This window comes from Stenella coeruleoalba (assembly GCF_951394435.1).
Source record: "Stenella coeruleoalba genome assembly, chromosome: 10".
Taxonomy (NCBI): Eukaryota; Metazoa; Chordata; class Mammalia; order Artiodactyla; family Delphinidae; genus Stenella; species Stenella coeruleoalba.
Window position 1 is genome coordinate 74,676,150 of NC_137156.1, and position 17,858 is coordinate 74,694,007.

At 37.8% G+C, this 17,858-nt stretch overlaps 1 protein-coding gene across 4 annotated transcripts in view; it reads right to left on the reverse strand.

Annotated features, from left to right (window-relative positions):
- CFAP20DC (CFAP20 domain containing) overlaps positions 1–17,858 on the reverse strand; it is a 267,456-nt gene that overhangs the window by 200,380 nt on the left and 49,218 nt on the right. The window contains exon 2 of one of the 4 annotated variants that reach the window (XM_079935814.1): positions 17,357–17,469. The exons of the other annotated variants lie outside the window; for them this stretch is intronic. The gene's annotated coding sequence lies outside the window, so the exon portion shown is untranslated. The remainder of the gene's footprint in view (positions 1–17,356; positions 17,470–17,858) is intronic. 4 annotated transcript variants of the gene reach the window in all.

Here is a 17,858-nt window from a genome sequence, read left to right on the forward strand (position 1 = left end):
ATTTTCTTATTATGGGCATATAATTTATGCCCATAAACTACATAATTATTTATAAATTACATGTAATTTATAAATGAAAGAGTTTTAGCCCAGAAGGACAAAACACTGATTAGCGGTTAACTATCTGAAATAAAATAAATATTCTATGCAAACGACAATACAAAAAAAAGAATGTTAAAAAATTCTCTACCTCTGGGGACCTCAAAAAAGACGTTATGCAACATTTACAGGCACCACAAGGGAATTGTAGCTAAGGTCGTTCTACTAGGCCCATACTCAATGTGGGGAATCAACAGACTATCCTTTGAGGTCAGAGCACAATTTACTTACAGTGGTTTATCGAGTGCTTAGTTCAATACGAGTGGACATGTTGTCAATAACATTCTAATGGATGCTATAGGTGACAGTTATGTACAAGCTAGAAGGCCATATAATAAAATCTATAGGCCCCTGGAGTCAGGGGGATGAAAATTTGTAGAAGACCTGAAGAAAAACACCAAGACATGTCTCGATGCAGGGCCTGATGATTGTTTCGAAGTAAAAAAGCAAACAGATTTGGTTATTATGGATTGCATTAGTGGTAACACGTTGGTGCCATTTTTATATATTCTTTTATCTTAAAAAATTCTAGTAAATGAAAGGTGAAATCAGAAAGCTTTCTTCATTTAAATTAGGCTGGAAGCTTATCAATGTAAACACATTTCCCAATTAAGCTAGACAATATGCAGAATTCACCACCTGAGCATAAGCCTGTTGGTTAGAAATAAGAGCTTGAGATGAGGAGGCAAATTAACTCATTCAGTTCTACTGTCAATCGACAAGTTTCCGGCACAAGGCTAAAGTGGTCACATGAGCTATATTTGTGCCAACATTCACAGGAGAACTATGTTTCTAGAAGGCATAGGACTATATTGCTCTTCTAAAAAATACGTCCAATTAGATATCAAGTTTATTTTATAGGGAGAAGTATAATACCTAGCATTCTCATACTTGATTTCTGAAGCATTCAATACTTTCATTTTTTTTCTCTAAAGCTGGATTTATATATTATTTAAGAAATATTTTGGGAGGAACTAAAATGTGCATTCAAATAGCTCCTAAAGACTTTAAATCAGGGAGCTCCCGGGTTGTCTTCTTTATTTTTTTAAACACTGTTTCCCTTAGGGACTATTTCCACTCCCACATCTGATTTTAAATGTTATCCTTATGTTGACAATTCAATCTACACTTCTAGCCCTGACTCATTTCTTGAACTCCAAACTGCCTACTTGAATCTTTTCCTGGATATTTCACAGACATTTCAAACGGAACACATTAAGAAAAGAGCCCAAATTTCCCATCCTCACCATTCCCTAGTGGCTCAAACCAGAAAGTTAAGAGTCACTCTTGATTCAGAGTTCCTCTCTGCAAGTCTATCAGTTCTATACTGAATCCACTCCTTTCTCTATTTCCTATGCTATCACACTCTGGCTCAGGTACCTCTGTTCCTTGCCTACACAACCTTCCAACTAGCTTCCCTGCTTCCATTCTCATCCTCCCTTCCAATACCCTCAAGAGCAGCCAGAGTGACCATCTTAAATGGGGATCAATTATCCCATCATATTTCAGTGGCTTTATGCTGCTCTGAGAAAAAACAAATCTAAATTCCTAGCTTACAATGTCTATAAATTATCTATTCTTCCTCACTCATGAGGCCTCATTCTCTATAGTCAGGGACCTCAGAGGAAACAGAGTTCACACCACATGGTTCAAATGGAGAGGTGATTATGAAATGACTCCTTACAGAGGTATGGGCAGGGTTGAAGAAACAAAGGATGGTCAGAAATGGAAAAATAATAACAGTGGGCAGCCATTACTATTCCTAGGTCTTCAGGGGAGAGGGGAGGACTGGAGCCAGAACAACTGCATCTTAATAGGAGGGGACATCAGCAGGAGGAAAGGGAAGAAATTCGTTGCCTTCTCTCTTCCTGCCCTCCGATCTCCCACTGCTACTTCCTGTTGCTTGGGAAACCTTGGGGTCAAAGGAGCCTGGGTGATAAACACAGTGTGATGTGGGAGAACAGGAGGGATCTACCTCCCAGAACACACAGCACATGAGAGAAGGCAATGCATGGATCTGGAGGGGTGGAGGGGGATTAATCAGCATACATGCCAATCTCATTCATAACTATCCCCCTTCCTTACTGCTCTCTAACTTCATACTTGGTGTGTGCTTATAACAGGAATTTGCACAGGCCTTTTCTTTCTGTGGGTACCCTCCCTCTTCCTTCTACTCTTGCCAAGGAGGGCTATTCACCCTTCTTCAAGTCTTAACTTAAATACTGGTATCACCCTATCAAGGAGCAGGTACTTCCTTGCTTAATCATTTGCCTGTTTCCTTCAGAGTACATACCAAAATCTGTTTTATTTCCCTGTCTTCTGTGGAATATAAGGGTGGTGGTGATGTGTCTAACAGATACTTGCCACATAGGTACTCAGGAAATACTAACTGAATGAATGTTGGCCAAATCATATAGCAAAATTGTAAGACTGTGTATAGAGACAATAGGTTCATAGAAACATCTGCATGAATTCTAAATTGAGGCAGCATTTAGAAAAACCCACTTAATCTTTATTTTTCTATGTGCCATGGTTTTAGCTAAAAAAAGAAGTTTTTGTGTAAAGTAAAAATCTACATTAACAGATGCTCCATTCCTTGTTCACTTAAAAGGGGAATGTCTATTATGGCACAATGGTCTAAAAGAGAATAACTGAATCATTTAAAAGCAAGGTTTATACTCATTTCTTTTACTGCTGTTTATATAGCAATGGCGTAAAAGCACCTGTTTTGGTCTGTGATGCTCTTGGTACTGGAGTATTAGTCATTTCAACATCTTTTTTTTTTCTTTTTTCTTTTAACTGAAGAAAGGGAACAAAGGAACAGGAAGTAGTTTTGAATGTAGGAACACTGGACTGTAGATAACAAATTTAGACGTGCTAAGACGGCAACTGCAAAGCACAATTTGCAGTGGTGACAACACTTGCACATTATCGTATATTTAAACATTCAAGTGTGCTTCCCTTACCTCCTCTGAAAGAAGAGCATCAGCTGATCCTAAATTTCAGAGCATTTTAACCTTCATTATGAATGACAAGGGCCTATTTGCTTTTGCAGAAACAACCTGTAAAAAGCAACCTTTGGCTTCACTTATACATATTATTTTTATTTATTTATTTAAAAAAATTTTTTTTTTTTGATGTGGACCATTTTGAAACTTTCCACTAAATTTTGTTACAATATTGCTTATGTTCCATGCCTTGGCCCTCTTGGCTGCGTGGCATGTGGGATCCCAGCTCCCTGATCAGGGATCGAACCCGCACCCCCTGCACTGGAAGGCAAAGTCCCAACCACTGGACCGCCAGGGAAGTCCCTAGCGTGTTATTTTTTAAAGGCAACTGCATTTATAATGGGCAACCTCCACTTACGGTTCATTCAACCAAGTGCACCTCAACATCTAAGCAGTTAACCGAGATTAAAAGTAATTTTGAGTGCTGGTGGGAGACGGAAAGTCAGGAAATATTCTAATTCCAGAAGGAGGTAAAAGTGGAAGTAAAAGTAGGTGAGGAAATAGAGGATCAAGGGAAAATGGAGGGCTAAGAAGGGGATGAGAAAGAATGTTGCCAAGACACTGTGTTGCTGCTACCAGGCCTGATGACATCATCATCCTTGCTAAAGGAGCAAGGGCAGCAGCACCGGCTTAGGAGAGCTGTCCATGTTATTAGGACCATTATTGTCATCACCCGGCATCCTGAAAGAGCAACTGGAGTGACCATAGGCCACAGACACCGGCCAACTTGGCTTTAAATCCTGGTTCTACTACTTACTGTCTGTGAGACTTGAGCAAGTAAGTAGTTGTAAGAACATTAGTTTCTCCATCTGTAAAATGGGGCTAATACCTAACTTGCCAGGCTATTGTGAAAACAGGAGGCTTGCCTCTTTAATATAATCTGTTCCTATGCTCAACCAAACCCTTGCTGCCCTTCCTTTGTTTGATACTTAAATTAAACCAAAATATGTAAACCATTAGCCTTTCTTGGCTAAAAATTCCTATGTGGATGTATGAAGGCCTACAATCAGAATTAAAGGAGGTAAAACAGTTGAAGCAAATATTTTTCATAAGCAACAGTAATCATTAAATACAGAACAATTTCTGAAAGAAGACACCAGTCATCCTAGCAAATACTGGGGTAAGACCTGACTTAGCCAGGAAACTGTGCATGTTGGCTTTGTGGGTAGCCTGTGTGTCACAAACAGTGATCTCCGAAAACAAGTACTTATTTGAGGGCTTACTAAGCATGTGGCAAGACATCAGGGAGATAAAAATTCTGGACAAAGTTTATTCCTTGGTAAAAGTTTTACAGCTTCTTGTCTGATATTTGGAATGGTGAAGACAAAAAAGTGAAGTGGGATGAAAGGAGGCAGCAGATTTAAAAACCGGCGGAGACAGTATGAAACTGGAGACATACGAAACTAACTGCCGTTGGCAAAGAGGAGCTGTCTCATGCTTCCCCTTTGTCTCTCCCCACTCCACACTGGTGGCAAGGCCCACTAGAAATCTGCAGAAGAACGTGAGAAGGTGAATGCAAGGAGAGGAGAGTGATCTTCCACCACTGGCGTTTCCAAAGAGCAATTCTGCCTGGGGAAACCCCAGCCCCTCCTCTCAGGAAATGAGTGGGGAAAGACACGAGTGGTTCCTTCCTAGAATTAATGGAATCCAAGAGGACAGGGTCTAGAGATGCCTGCACAGCTCTTTGTTCTGAGCTGGAGTAGGGAGGGACCAAAAAAAAAAGTGACATGAGGCAGCTTCTCCTTACATTCACCTTCCTGCCTGCCCTTCTTTTCAGGTTCTCAATGTTAGTACGCCAGCCCTCTGGCTTCCCCACTCCCCTGCATTCTAATACCTCCTGTCTCTGACCTTCACACCTCTCACCTTCTTTCTAAGCTTCAGAAGCTTTTCCCTTTTCCTATTTTCTCAGACTACAAATCTCAACAAAAAGCAATCTAATTGTCTCATAGTTGATAGCTCCACAAATGTATGAGTGTTAAGAAAAGTCTTACTTTGTTAATTAGAACGAAGGAATATGGAGGAGGTATTTCTGGACTTGGGACTTCATAGTACTTCTGATGTAGGTGGTCCAAAGACCACATTTTGAAAAACATGGCTGACTTCACTGGAAAAGTACTTCTCTGGTTTTTAGTTCTCATCAGTTCTTGCCTCTTCTTGGCTAGATAATAAATATCCACTCTAATTCCAGGCCCTGAAGCATTCTTGCTATATTCTTCAAGCCTAACCTTAACTACGGTTCTTTATTATCCTGGTGGTGGTGGTGAGGCTGTGATTCATCAGTACCTTACCCCAGGGCTAAAGTTCTAGAAGTTACTACGCAAGAAGGTCCTGCATGACCAAAGGGCTTGCTTCTTTGAAACCAGAGGCAGGACTGGATGAAATGATCCTTCAAACAAAGAGAACTACAAAACCTGTAACGCAAACGAAGGAGGGGCAGTGTGGAAGTTAAGAGAACAAGCTTTAAGCACAGGGAACCATATTAATGTCTTGTAATCTATAATGGTAAAGACTCTGAAAAATAATACATATATATATATATATATATATATATATATATATATATATAAAAAACTGAATCACTTTGCTATACACCTAAAACTAACACATTATACACTTCCTGTACTTCAATTTAAAAAAATGGTTAATAACAAAAAAAGGAGAACAGGCTTTGCAGTCAGACTGTCTGGACCAAAATCATGTTTCTTCCACTTAGAAACTTTAGGCAAGTTAGGGTTCCCTCTTTTCAATTTCCTCACCTTTAACTTAGGAATAAAAGTAGGGTCTACCTTACAGAATTGATATGAGGATTAAATTTTATGAGGATAATGTATGTAAAATGCATAGCATAGGCTAAATAAGGCATCTATGCGCTTTATGTATCAGCTGTTATTGACTAAATTTTGTATATATTCCAGAACTCTGAGGTTATAACAAAGTATTTATCCAAGTCCTTGCATATAATCAAAGCTCTGAAGAAATGAGCCACTCCTGTTAATCCATCTTTGCACAAAAGATAAGGATTCTCAGTCTGACAAGAATGAAATTCAGGTCAACTCTGATTCCAGTCTGGTACTTAACCTATACTGATCCCACCGTAAGCAACAGTACCGAGTCTGAGCACTTTCGACACGTGTCAGAAAATTCAACTACGAACTGACTAAATTTGGCACTTGCCAAAGGCTTGCTTGAGATGTCTGATATTCTGAACCATATTATATTTCCCCCCTGAAGAAATGTCTTCACGAAGTTGAGATTTAATGTTTTGTCCTCAGTTTTTTTTCTTTCTTTTTTTATGGAGAATCAATTAAAAAAGAAGTTTTCCATCTGAAGAAAACTTTATGCCCTGCAAAAATCATCTCCCGGATAGCAAATAGGTTTCATCTTAAGTTCCAATGTCAAAAGACTGGTAGTAACTTTCTGGAGGGTCTGTTAAGAAGAACTGCAAGGCTGTCATGATTGATTAGCATTGTCTGCCACGGACATCGACAAGGAAGTGTGGTGCCTTTGTGACATGTTTACCCACACTACCATTACCGTAGGTGAAAGCATGGCACATGTACAACATTCTGGACCTGCTAAATGTATATGTCCCTTCTTAAATTCAATGCCATACACCTCTCAACACTGCGCCTTTGAACATGTTAATCCCTCTGTTAAGTTGCCCTCTTCCCACAAACAAGTAACCCTCAGAACTTGAAGATAAGGTTATCCTAAAAGTTACTAAAATCAACTCACAAAGGATGAGATTAGAAGACAGGATGTTTTTCAAATCAAGGCCAAATGAGTAGGGCAAGGAAATCTAGCGGAGGATAGATAATATGAATTAAACTTAAGTCTGATTCGTGGTATTAAGAATATGCAGATGAAAGGAATTTTGAACAGAAACAGGAGAGCCAGAAGGAGGAAAAAAAAATTTGAAGAAAAATGTTGTGACCATGGGCCATTAGGATAATGATGGCATTTCAGACAGCCCCAAATGATAAATCATTGCAGTCTGTTTTAAAGAATTCTTTACCAGAACCATTTTAGTGACATTAAATTGTTTAAGTCGCCATCTGTGGAACGGTATAGCAACTAGGTGGGTTTATGGACCAGTCTGGTACATCCATTAAAATAGCTACACCTGCTACATGGAAGCCGTTGACAACTCTCCTTTGCCAATCATAAATCTGGTTTATCCTACCTTTCTTGTCATTTTAATTTTCTATAGATTACTTAAAGCAGAAGGAATGTGGGTGCACTAAACTGTTTCCAATTTAACAAAGAAAATACATTTTTAAAAAGCACAAAAGTCATACTCAATTTAGAAAGCAGTTTTAGAGCTTATGGTTCAGTTTTAAATCTTTTCTACTTGAAAGATTTATACAACAAAAGCAGAGCAAAACACCATAATGGATAAGCATAAAAGAGACTACCTATTCTTATTCTACTCAAAAATTTGCTTACTGGAAATAAGATATCAACTATTTTATTATCTATGTTTAATAATAATCACCATAACACCTCGAAATAGAAAAGATTGCTTATAAATATCAAGATTGATAGTAACAACAATAAACACTTATATAGAACTTACTCTGTACCAGGCACTGTTCTAAGTTCTTTATGTATATTGTTTAATCCTCAAACAAGCCAATGAGATGTGTCTTCTTATTATTCCCACTTTATAGATGAAGAAACTGAGGCGCAGGGGCAGTAAGTAAATCACTTAGGATTACATGGCTAGTGAGTGTTGAACCAGGGTTCAAATGCAGACAGTCTGGCTCTAGCATCTGTCTTCTAAACCACTATGACATATACTCTCTTCACCTTTGACCCCAAAATTCTAATTTAACCTGTGTAAGGCATTATTTCAGGGGTGAGCTCAGGCGATTTCTGAACTTCATAAGTGCCTCTTAGTGTTCCTTTAGTTCCCATCATTAGTCTTTAAGGGAAAAGGGGGCGAAAAATGCTTGTTTGAGTTTTGTTGGGGAGGAAAGGAAGAATCCACTTGGCAGGAAAAGTTGGCGATAGTATTCCAACCTGCTTAGTATAATCAGATCTTCTCTACTTATATAAAGCCTTTCTTTTGAAAAGTCCAGAAGAACTTCTCCTGCAATAAACTATCAATAATTGTTATTGGCTTCCTATTTCTTCAACTTATGGTGGCACTGTATTTGTCAGACATCCCTGAGTGATCACTGTTTTCTGAATTGCGAACTGGCTTAGTGATGAGAGTACAGCTTCCGAATTAGTTTCTGATAAATTTCACCAGAAATTTAATATTTCTGGTGAAATATTAAATTTCTGGGAATAATTATTACCCTTAGCCCCAGAGCCCCACAGACCACGTGTTGACACTAACAGAAAATGCAGGGGGGCAGAACTGTCACACTGCGAAGACAGATGTCGCCTAATGATGTGGATAGTGATGCCAAATTATTTTCAGCTTTAGAGGGGCTGGCCTTGCAAGACTTAATTAGCTTACAGTTGAGAAGTAATTTGAAGCTTCAAATTAGTTATTTAGAAACTCTTGAATTGTTCATCATTTCACCTTATAAAACTACAATATGAAGCAGACTTCCATGGACAAAAACACTTAGAATAAAAAAAAAAAAATTCCCAGAGAGAAGCAACAAAAGGAGTAGAAAGAAAACCAGCTTCGGAGCTGGACAGCCCTGGGTTATGGCTCTGCAGGTGTGATGCTGGGCTATTCATGAACTTCTCTGAGCCTGTTTTCTCATCTATAAATTATCACTATCTTCCAGAGTTGTGAAAGTTAAGGGAACTTCTTGGTAAAATGCCTGGCATGGCGTTATTGCTTAATAAATTTTGGTTTCCCATTCTCTGTTTATGCTACTCTGAAATTTTCTCTCAAGAGTCCTCATTTCTGAAATCCACTGCTCCTGCCTATTCACCTTCAATTCTACTCTTTTTTTAATGTAACATGTTTATTGGAGTATAATTGCTTAACAATGCTGTGTTAGTTTCTGCTGTATAACAAAGTGAATCAGCTATATGTATACATATATCCCCATATACCCTCCCTCTTGCGTCTCCCTCCCACCCTCCCTATCCCACCCCTCTAGGTGGTCACAGAGTGCCGAGCTCATCTCCCTGGTGCTATGCGGCTGCTTCCCACTGGCTATCTATTTTTACATTTAGTAGTGTATATATGTCCGTGCCACTCTCTCACTTCGTCCCAGCTTACCCTTCCCCATGCCTGTGTCCTCAGGTCCATTCTCTACGTCTGCATCTTTACTCCTGTCCTGCTCCTAGGTTCATCAGAACCATTTTTTTTTTTTTAGATTCCATATATACATGTTAGCATACGGTATTTGTTTTTCTCTTTCTGACTTACTTCGCTCTGTATGACACTCTAGGTCCATCCACCTCACTACAAATAACTCAATTTCGTTTCTTTTTATGGCTGAGTAATATTCCATTGTATATATGTGCCACATCTTTATACATTCCTCTGTCAATGGACACTTAGGTTGCTTCCACGTCCTGGCTATTGTAAATAGAGCTGCAATGAACATTGTGGTACATGACTCTTTTTGAATTATGGTTTTCTTAGGGTATATGCCCAGTAGTGAGATTGCTGGGTCACATGGTAGTTCTATTTTTAGTTTTTTAAGGAACCTCCATACTGTTCTCCATAGTGGCTGTATCAATTTACATTCCCACCAACAGTGTAGGAGGGTTCCCTTTTCTCCACACCCTCTCCAGAATTTATTGTTTGTAGATTTTTTGATAATGGCCATTCTGACAGCTGTGAGGTGATACCTCATTGTGCTTTTGATTTGCACAAAATTCATTTCTCTAATGATTAGTAATGTTGAGCATCCTTTGATGTGTTTGTTGACAATCTGTATGTCTTCTTTGGAGAAATGTCTATTTAGGTCTTCTGCCCATTTTTGGATTGGGTTGTTTGTTTTTTTGTTATTGAGCTGCATGAGCTGCTTGTAAATTTTGGAGATTAATCCTTTGCCAGTTGCTTCATTTGCAAATATTTTCTCCCATTCTGAGGGTTGTCTTTTCGTCTTGTTTATGGTTTCCTTTGCTGTGCAAAAGCTTTTAAGTTTCATTAGGTCCCTCTTGTTTATTTTTGTTTTTATTTCCATTTCTCTAGGAGGTGGGTCAAAAAGGATCTTGCTGTGACTTATGTCATAGAGTGTTCTGCCTATGTTTTCCTCTTAAGAGTTTTATAGTGTCTGGCCTTACATTTAGGTCTTTAATCATTTTGAGTTTATTTTTGTGTATGGTGTTAGGGAGTGTTCTAATTTCATTCTTCTACATGTAGCTGTCCAGTTTTCCCAACATCACTTATTGAATAGGCTGTCTTCTCCATTGTGTACTCTTGCCTCCTTCATCAAAGATAAGGTGACCATATGAGCGTGGGTTTATCTCTGGGCTTTCTAGCCTGTTCCATTGATCTATTCACTTGTACTCTTGCTTTTCAAAATCCATCATCACTGGCCTGACTGACAGCAACAGCCTCCAAACTTGACTCACTGCTTCTAGTTTTTTCTTTCAGCAGCTTAACATGTCTTTAGAAAGATAACCACTAACGTTATCTTCCTAATTTACAAAAACCATGAACCCCTTGCCTACAGAATAAAGTCCAAAAATCTGTGCCTACTTCTCCAGATTTGTGTGCCACCACGTCTTCACCCACTCCTAATTTTCTAACCAAACCAATACACCCCAGTAGTTTTGCTACACGTCTTGCTCTGGTCTTAAAATGCCTTCCTTACATTTTTTGAGTTTTGACTTGTTCTATAAAATCTTTTAGAAACATCATCTACTCGATCAACACATCTCTAACTCTAAAATACAAAAATAAGAACTGCATTTTACTTAAAGGCTCCATGGCAATTACATACACTTCTATTAGCACTTCTATCACTGCATTCTATTTGTTCTACATTATTCTCTTTGATACACTATGAACTCCCTAAGGAAAGAAATTATATCGTATTCCTTTTTGTATCTCTACAGTCTAGAACAGTTTCTGGCATCTTTTTTAGTACATTCTGAATAGACATTAAATGAGAGAATGTCTAGGCAGCTTTCTCCAATTAGTTCACTCTCATTCCTGATTCAGTCTGTCAGCTATAAGCCATCATTACATTTCTATATTTTGGTTAACCATTATTTTTCCTTTATTAGAAAGTAAGGAATTCTATCAATGTGATAGATTGAGCTAACGTATTCTCTGCTGGCTACAAACATGTAGACAGTCTGGAAAAAGAAAATTGAAATATAAATGATAAGAGAGTATGTTGATCAGGTGTCAGAATGAAGAGGAAATAAAAGCCAGGGCTGATCAACTATGACTTGATGCCAAAGTGTGTATGTGTGTGGTGGGGGCGGGTATCTGGCCTAAAATTAAGGACAGGGGCCCAGGACTGTAACACCTATATGGGGACAGTAGATGTGCCCTCATGTTTAGATAAAATGCGGAGCTGGAACTGAGACTCCTGCATAAAGCCAGACCCTGAAACGACTGCCTCCCTCTGTGAGAAGGGTTCTAGAAACCTCTGCTCACTGATCCATGCAGAAAAAAAGCTTGTCTCTGGCCACCAGGTTTTGGGTTGAGGAAAAGTCTACTGTGAGAAATAAAAACCCCCAACTCAAGCCATGTATGTGAATTTAGTCTGATTTCACCCTTACAGTGGGGAAATCCCAAGCTAAGAAAAACATTTAAACACTGGTTCTATATCAGTAAAAACCTTGAAGTACCCAGCAGAAGAAAATGCAAAGTTTCTCTAGAGGGACACTTCAGCAATCCTATGCTACAGGTGCTCCCACAGATAAAACAGCCCTGCTATGAAGATAAACGCACATTATAAAGTTAGTTGTAAATGAGGAAATGATACACCATGAGAGAAAGCAAATACAACAAATAGAAAGATTATTTTCTTTAGAACTTGAGATAATAGTGCAATCTGAAAACCACTATAAAATACATATGTTTATAACCATAACAATCAGGATACCAAATACAATAGATTTGGAAAAAAAGCAAACAGGATTCTAGAAATTAAAGTTTCCTTCATTAAAAAAGGACAGGCAAAACAACATATTAGATGTAGCTAAGGAATTAATGATCTGAGGAAATTACCCAAAATGGAGTACCAAGAAAGAAAGGAAGAAAAGACGAGATGGGTGGGTGCAATTGGAGTCAAAGCTTTCTCTTGTTTTGTAAGGAGATGAGCCATTTGTTTTCAGTGATGTTAAGTCAAATATGAATGTTATAAATTTAAAGGTGACCACTAAAAGAGTAGAAATGAAACATATAACTTCCAAACTAGCCAAGATTAGATTTCAAGTACTACATATAAAAACTTGATATGCATCTAAATGTAAAACCTTAAATTGCCTGTAAAAAGTAAGATTGGGCTTCCCTGGTGGCACAGCGGTTGAGAATCTGCCTGCTAATGCAGGGGACACGGGTTCGAGCCCTGGTCTGGGAGGATCCCACATGCCACGGAGCAACTAGGCCCGTGAGCCACAACTACTGAGCCTGTGCGTCTGGAGCCTGTGCTCCACAACAAGAGAGGCCGCGATAGTGAGAGGCCCACGCACCGCGATGAAGAGTGGCCCCCACTTGCCACAACTAGTGAAAGCCCTCGTACAGAAACGAAGACCCAACACAGCAAAAATAAATAAATTAATTAATACACTCTTACCTCCAACATCTTCTTTAAAAAAAAAAAGTAAGATTAAGCTTCTTAGCTTAAATATTAATATTTAAATTAAATATTCAACTCAAAAGCCTAGGAAAATAATATACTCATAAAAGTAGAAAGAAGGTAAAAATTAAGAGAATAATCAAAATAGAAAGTAGAGCATCAACTAAAGCCAAAGTCTGATTCTTTGAAGAGACCAATGAAATAGAAAACTTCTGGAAAGATTGGTTTAGAAAAGTATACAATATTAGAAATAAAAATACCATATTAACATTGTATAGGTACAGTAAAGGATAAAAAACTCTATCTATTCTTCATATAATATACACTATATTTCTACATAAAACTCATATAACTTTTACAACGTTATGCTATTGAATTTGAAACAAAGCTATACTTTTCTAAAATAATTACTAAAATTGACTCAAGAAAGAAATAGGAAAACTAAAAATACGTATAACCTCTAAACAATTGTTATCAATCGTCAAAAATACATCCACCAAAAAGCACAAGGTCCAGATGTTTTAATGACAAGCTCTATCAAAACTTTAAGGAACTCAATACAGATTGTTTGAGATGAAAAAAAGAGTAAAAGCTCCCCAATCTAATAAAATATAACCTTGTTACTAAAACCATATAAGGATGAAAACAAAGAGTTATAAGTTAATCTAATTAATGAACATGTATCTAAAAGTCCTAAACAAAAAATAGAAACCTGAATCTAGCAATGTATAAAAATACCATATATGATGATCAATAGGGGTTATCTCAGTAATGGAAAGATGTTTAAATATGAGAATATCTGTAAAGTAATCCATGACATCAACAGATTAAAATGAAAAAATATGAACAATTCAACAAATGCGGAAAAAAAGTATTCAATAAAATTCAACACTCATTAATGATAACAAACCTTAGCAAACTAGGAAAATAAGCACTTTAACCTGTGACTGAGTTTTATTTTTTAAACCCTGTATCAGTCAGGATGGGCTAGGCTACAGTAATAAGTAACCCCCGAATCTTAGAAGCCTAACGTAATACCAAAAGATTATTTCTTGTTCACACTAAAGTTCTATGGGGGCAGCAAGACGTTCTGATTATTCCAGTAACTCAGGGGCCCAGGATGGTATATTCTTCCATAATCACTAGGGCACTGAGATGGGAACATGGTGACTGGTACACTAATTTCTAAAGCTTCCTCCTAAAGTGACAATGCCACTTCTCATCTTTAGTAGTCAAAGCAAGTCATATGGCCAACATAATAAAAAGGGGAGGGGGGAGTGAAATTCTACTATATGTCTGGAAGGAAAACTAATATTTGTAAATAATCCCAATGCCTATCTGTGGTATGGTAAGAAACATATATTTGGTTTTTGTCCTTGATTCCTGGCACAGAGCTCCTAAAACTCTTGGAATTTCCTGAGTGATAGGCACATTTCTGTTTGTTATTCATAACAAGCCCCTTTCAACCTTACCTGAGTTTATGCCAATGAGGTGACTCTTGGTGCGTCCCTAGATACTTCAGGATGGGGGCTGGTTGCCAGAGGAACCAATCATGTGGGTAAAGGATTGGAACTTCCTACCACAAATGGACAATGATTTAATCAACTAGTACCCAGTTACTAGAAAGCCTAGTAACTACTTACTAGAACCTGCATAATAACCCCTAAACAATGGGGTTCAGAGAGTTTCTGGGTTAGTAAACACATCAAGGTGCTTGGACAGTGGTATGTCCCATGAGAGCTTGGAAGCTCTGCACCCCACTCCCTCATACCTTGTCCTATGCATCTCTTCCATTTGTTCCTGAGTTGTATCCTTTTCAATAAACTGGTAATAGTAAATACAGCACTTTCTTTCCTGAGTTCTAGAGTTATTTTAGCAATTACTGAATCTCAGGAGGTGTCATGAAAACTTCCAGTTTACAGACAGTTGGTCAGAATTATGAGTGACCTGGGCACCTGACTGCAGTGGACATCTGAAGTGGTGGCAGTCCTGTGGGACTGAGCCCTTAACATGTGGGCTCTATCACTCACTCCTGGAGTCAGTGTCAGAACTGAATTCAGTTGTTGAACACCCAGTTGAGATTCCAGGATTATCACATTAACCACCCCCCGCCCCCAACTAAAAGCCTGACAGATGATTATTATATACACTAGAGTTGAGATCCGTCACATTCAATTATACACTATTATATTTCTGTATTTTCAGTTGGTCTTAAAAGGGAAATTTAAATGTACAATATTTAGACATCTTTACTTCTAAATTTTTCCCACCTTTATTCTGTTTCTAAATCATTATTTGTCATTTAAAAATTACTTCCGGTTTTAGTAAGATATTTTTTATTATTAGTTTGGAAATGAAAGCCTGAAGAAAAAAAAATTATCCAAGAGAATATCAGTACCTACGGTTCTAAATGTTATTATGATGTCTTTTTCCAGGAGTTTTAGTAAACTTTTCAGATAGTAATCATTATTAAAATATTTATATTCTCTGTTTTTTTTTTTCCCGGTACGCGGGCCTCTCACTGCTGCGGCCTCTCCCGTTGCGGAGCACAGGCTCCGGATGTGCAGGCTCAGCGGCCATGGCTCACGGGCCCAGCCGCTCCGCGGCACGTGGGATCCTCCCGGACCGGGGCACGAACCCGCGTCCCCCGCATCGGCAGGCGGGCTCTCAACCACTGCACCACCAGGGAAGCCCTATTCTCTGTTTTTAAAACCATTTTTCCCCAACTTAGATAATAGGAGATGAAGTTAGCGTATTACATTTTAACAAGACAATAAAAAATTAATGATAAACTGCAGAAGTCAAGGAAAGTCATGATGAAAGGTCAGTGAACATCTTAAAAGACTTTCAACACTCAAAAATCTATCAAAAATTGAAATTTACACCATGTTTATTTTTTCCTTTTATAAGTTCACTGTTACTAAAATCGAGACTAGTTAAAAAATCTAGTTGATGATGTATAAGACACACAGAATCCAGGTCATTCTATCGTAATTGGCATTAGTAATTGGCAAGTTAATAGTGGCACATCTTATGTAAAGACAGCAAATATATAGAATTAAAATAGCAAGGAAGCCAAAGTACTGAGTAAGAACATGCCGTTTTTAAAATTGTTGTTAATGATGATTACATTTAAAATTCTTCCTAGAGTTTCACTAGATACAGCATTACTCATATCCTGTCTTTAACAGGTATTCAGTATCACTTAAGTATGCTAAGAGGACACTGTAAGTAGTTCATGACCAAAGTTTTCAAGATTCATTAATGAACTTTTCTAGGCACTCTCACTCTACTCAAGGAATTCTGTAATCTAAATCTCTGTTCTGTCACAAATCTACAGAAATTAATGTACAAATAAAAAAGAAAAGTTTGACTTGCATACTACTTTCAAGAAAATAAGCCAAAACTTAGTTTACATTTCACAAGAAGATGATTATTTTTCAATAATGGAAGTAAACTGATTTCCATAGTTTATATGAAAATTTCAAAGAGCAATAGGATTTTTGGACCCAGAAAAAAATTGTTTTAAATTAATGCTTACCATATATGGCTTAATTTGGGTGAAAATAAGAAATGAGATTCATTCATAGGAAATAAATAAGAAATAATGATTCATTATTAGCAAAGGACAAGACAAGGTATGAGATACAGCAGAAATGGAAAGAATTATGACCTCAGAGAACAGTGTTAGTCGAGTTTCAAAACTGGTTAATCCTGTGGATAACGTATAAAATTTACAGTAACTGAAAGTAATTTGTATCAAGAAAAACTCTCAATGGAATTAAATGCCTGAGAGATGCCTGTAGTGTACTGATGGATAACAAAGTCAGGAGCACATGGAATGCATTCTGTGCTCTGACAATGCCTTGGGGAACTCTGAACTGCAGTCCTGATCAGCCCTCAGAGAGGTCTTGGGAGGACATGGTAGTTGAAGAAGAAATTAACAATTCTAAAGAGGCAGAAATATTGGCATAGTAAATTAAAGTAGAAATGACTTTTTTGGGGGGCAGTCATTTCTATATTCTTCCACCACAGGTTATAAACAGCTGGAGAAAAGACAGCATCTACCAGTATTGATGAGTTCTTTGAAATGCCTGGTACAAGGTACAGCACAGAGTAAACAACAGCTTTCCCACCTGCTAGAATGTTCTTCCTAGCTCTTCACAGGGTTTGCCTCCTCTCACCCTTTGGGTGCAGTTCAACTCTTACTCCCTCACAAGTGCTTATCCTGACCACTTTTCCTAAAGTAGACCTTTCAGTGTACCTTCTTGTCACTCAGTGTATTTACTCCATAACACCTTATTTTATTTTCCTTTGCTATTTAAAAATGTGCTTTTCTTTCCTGCCTCCCTACTAGAATGTAAACTTCAGGAGGACATGGGTTTATCTGCCTTGATCATTGAAAATACTCTCAGCACCTAGAACCGTATGTGGTATATAGTAAGCACTAATAAGTATTTATCAAGTAAATGTAAGAAAAAAACTAAACAATTATGTAGGTACACAATCACAAATGAACAAATGAAAAAGTCTTTTTTCAAAGGAAGGCATTTGTAATATTTTCTATACCTTTTGGTCTGTACTGTGTCAAGTCCAATTGTGTCCACATTCTCAACAAATTATAGTCATTTCCTTAAGAAAGGAACACTCATCATTTCTCCCAGAAGAAACATCGTTACCTACTGAAGAAGAGAACTCATCATTGGCAGTGGCACATCACTAACGCAGAACTATTAATGATATTTCATTATAAATAACTCAAAGAGCTAGCATTTGCTTTAGTCGGTACAGTACCAAGCATGCCAACAAATGTTTTCAAGGCCGAGTAAAATAGTTCAAATGAAGGAACTTGTAAATAACATCTCTGTGACTAAGAAAACAGATATACCCATCTCCAGCCAGATTTCTTCAGCTGTGACCTCAACAGAAGCTCAGTGACAAACTGGTCACCTCCTGGGAACCTAATGATGTCCCAATGAAAAAGTGTGTTCAATACATATTCACTGACTATCTAATAGTATTTAATGTTTGAATCATTCATTCATATTAAATGAATGAATCATATCCTCCT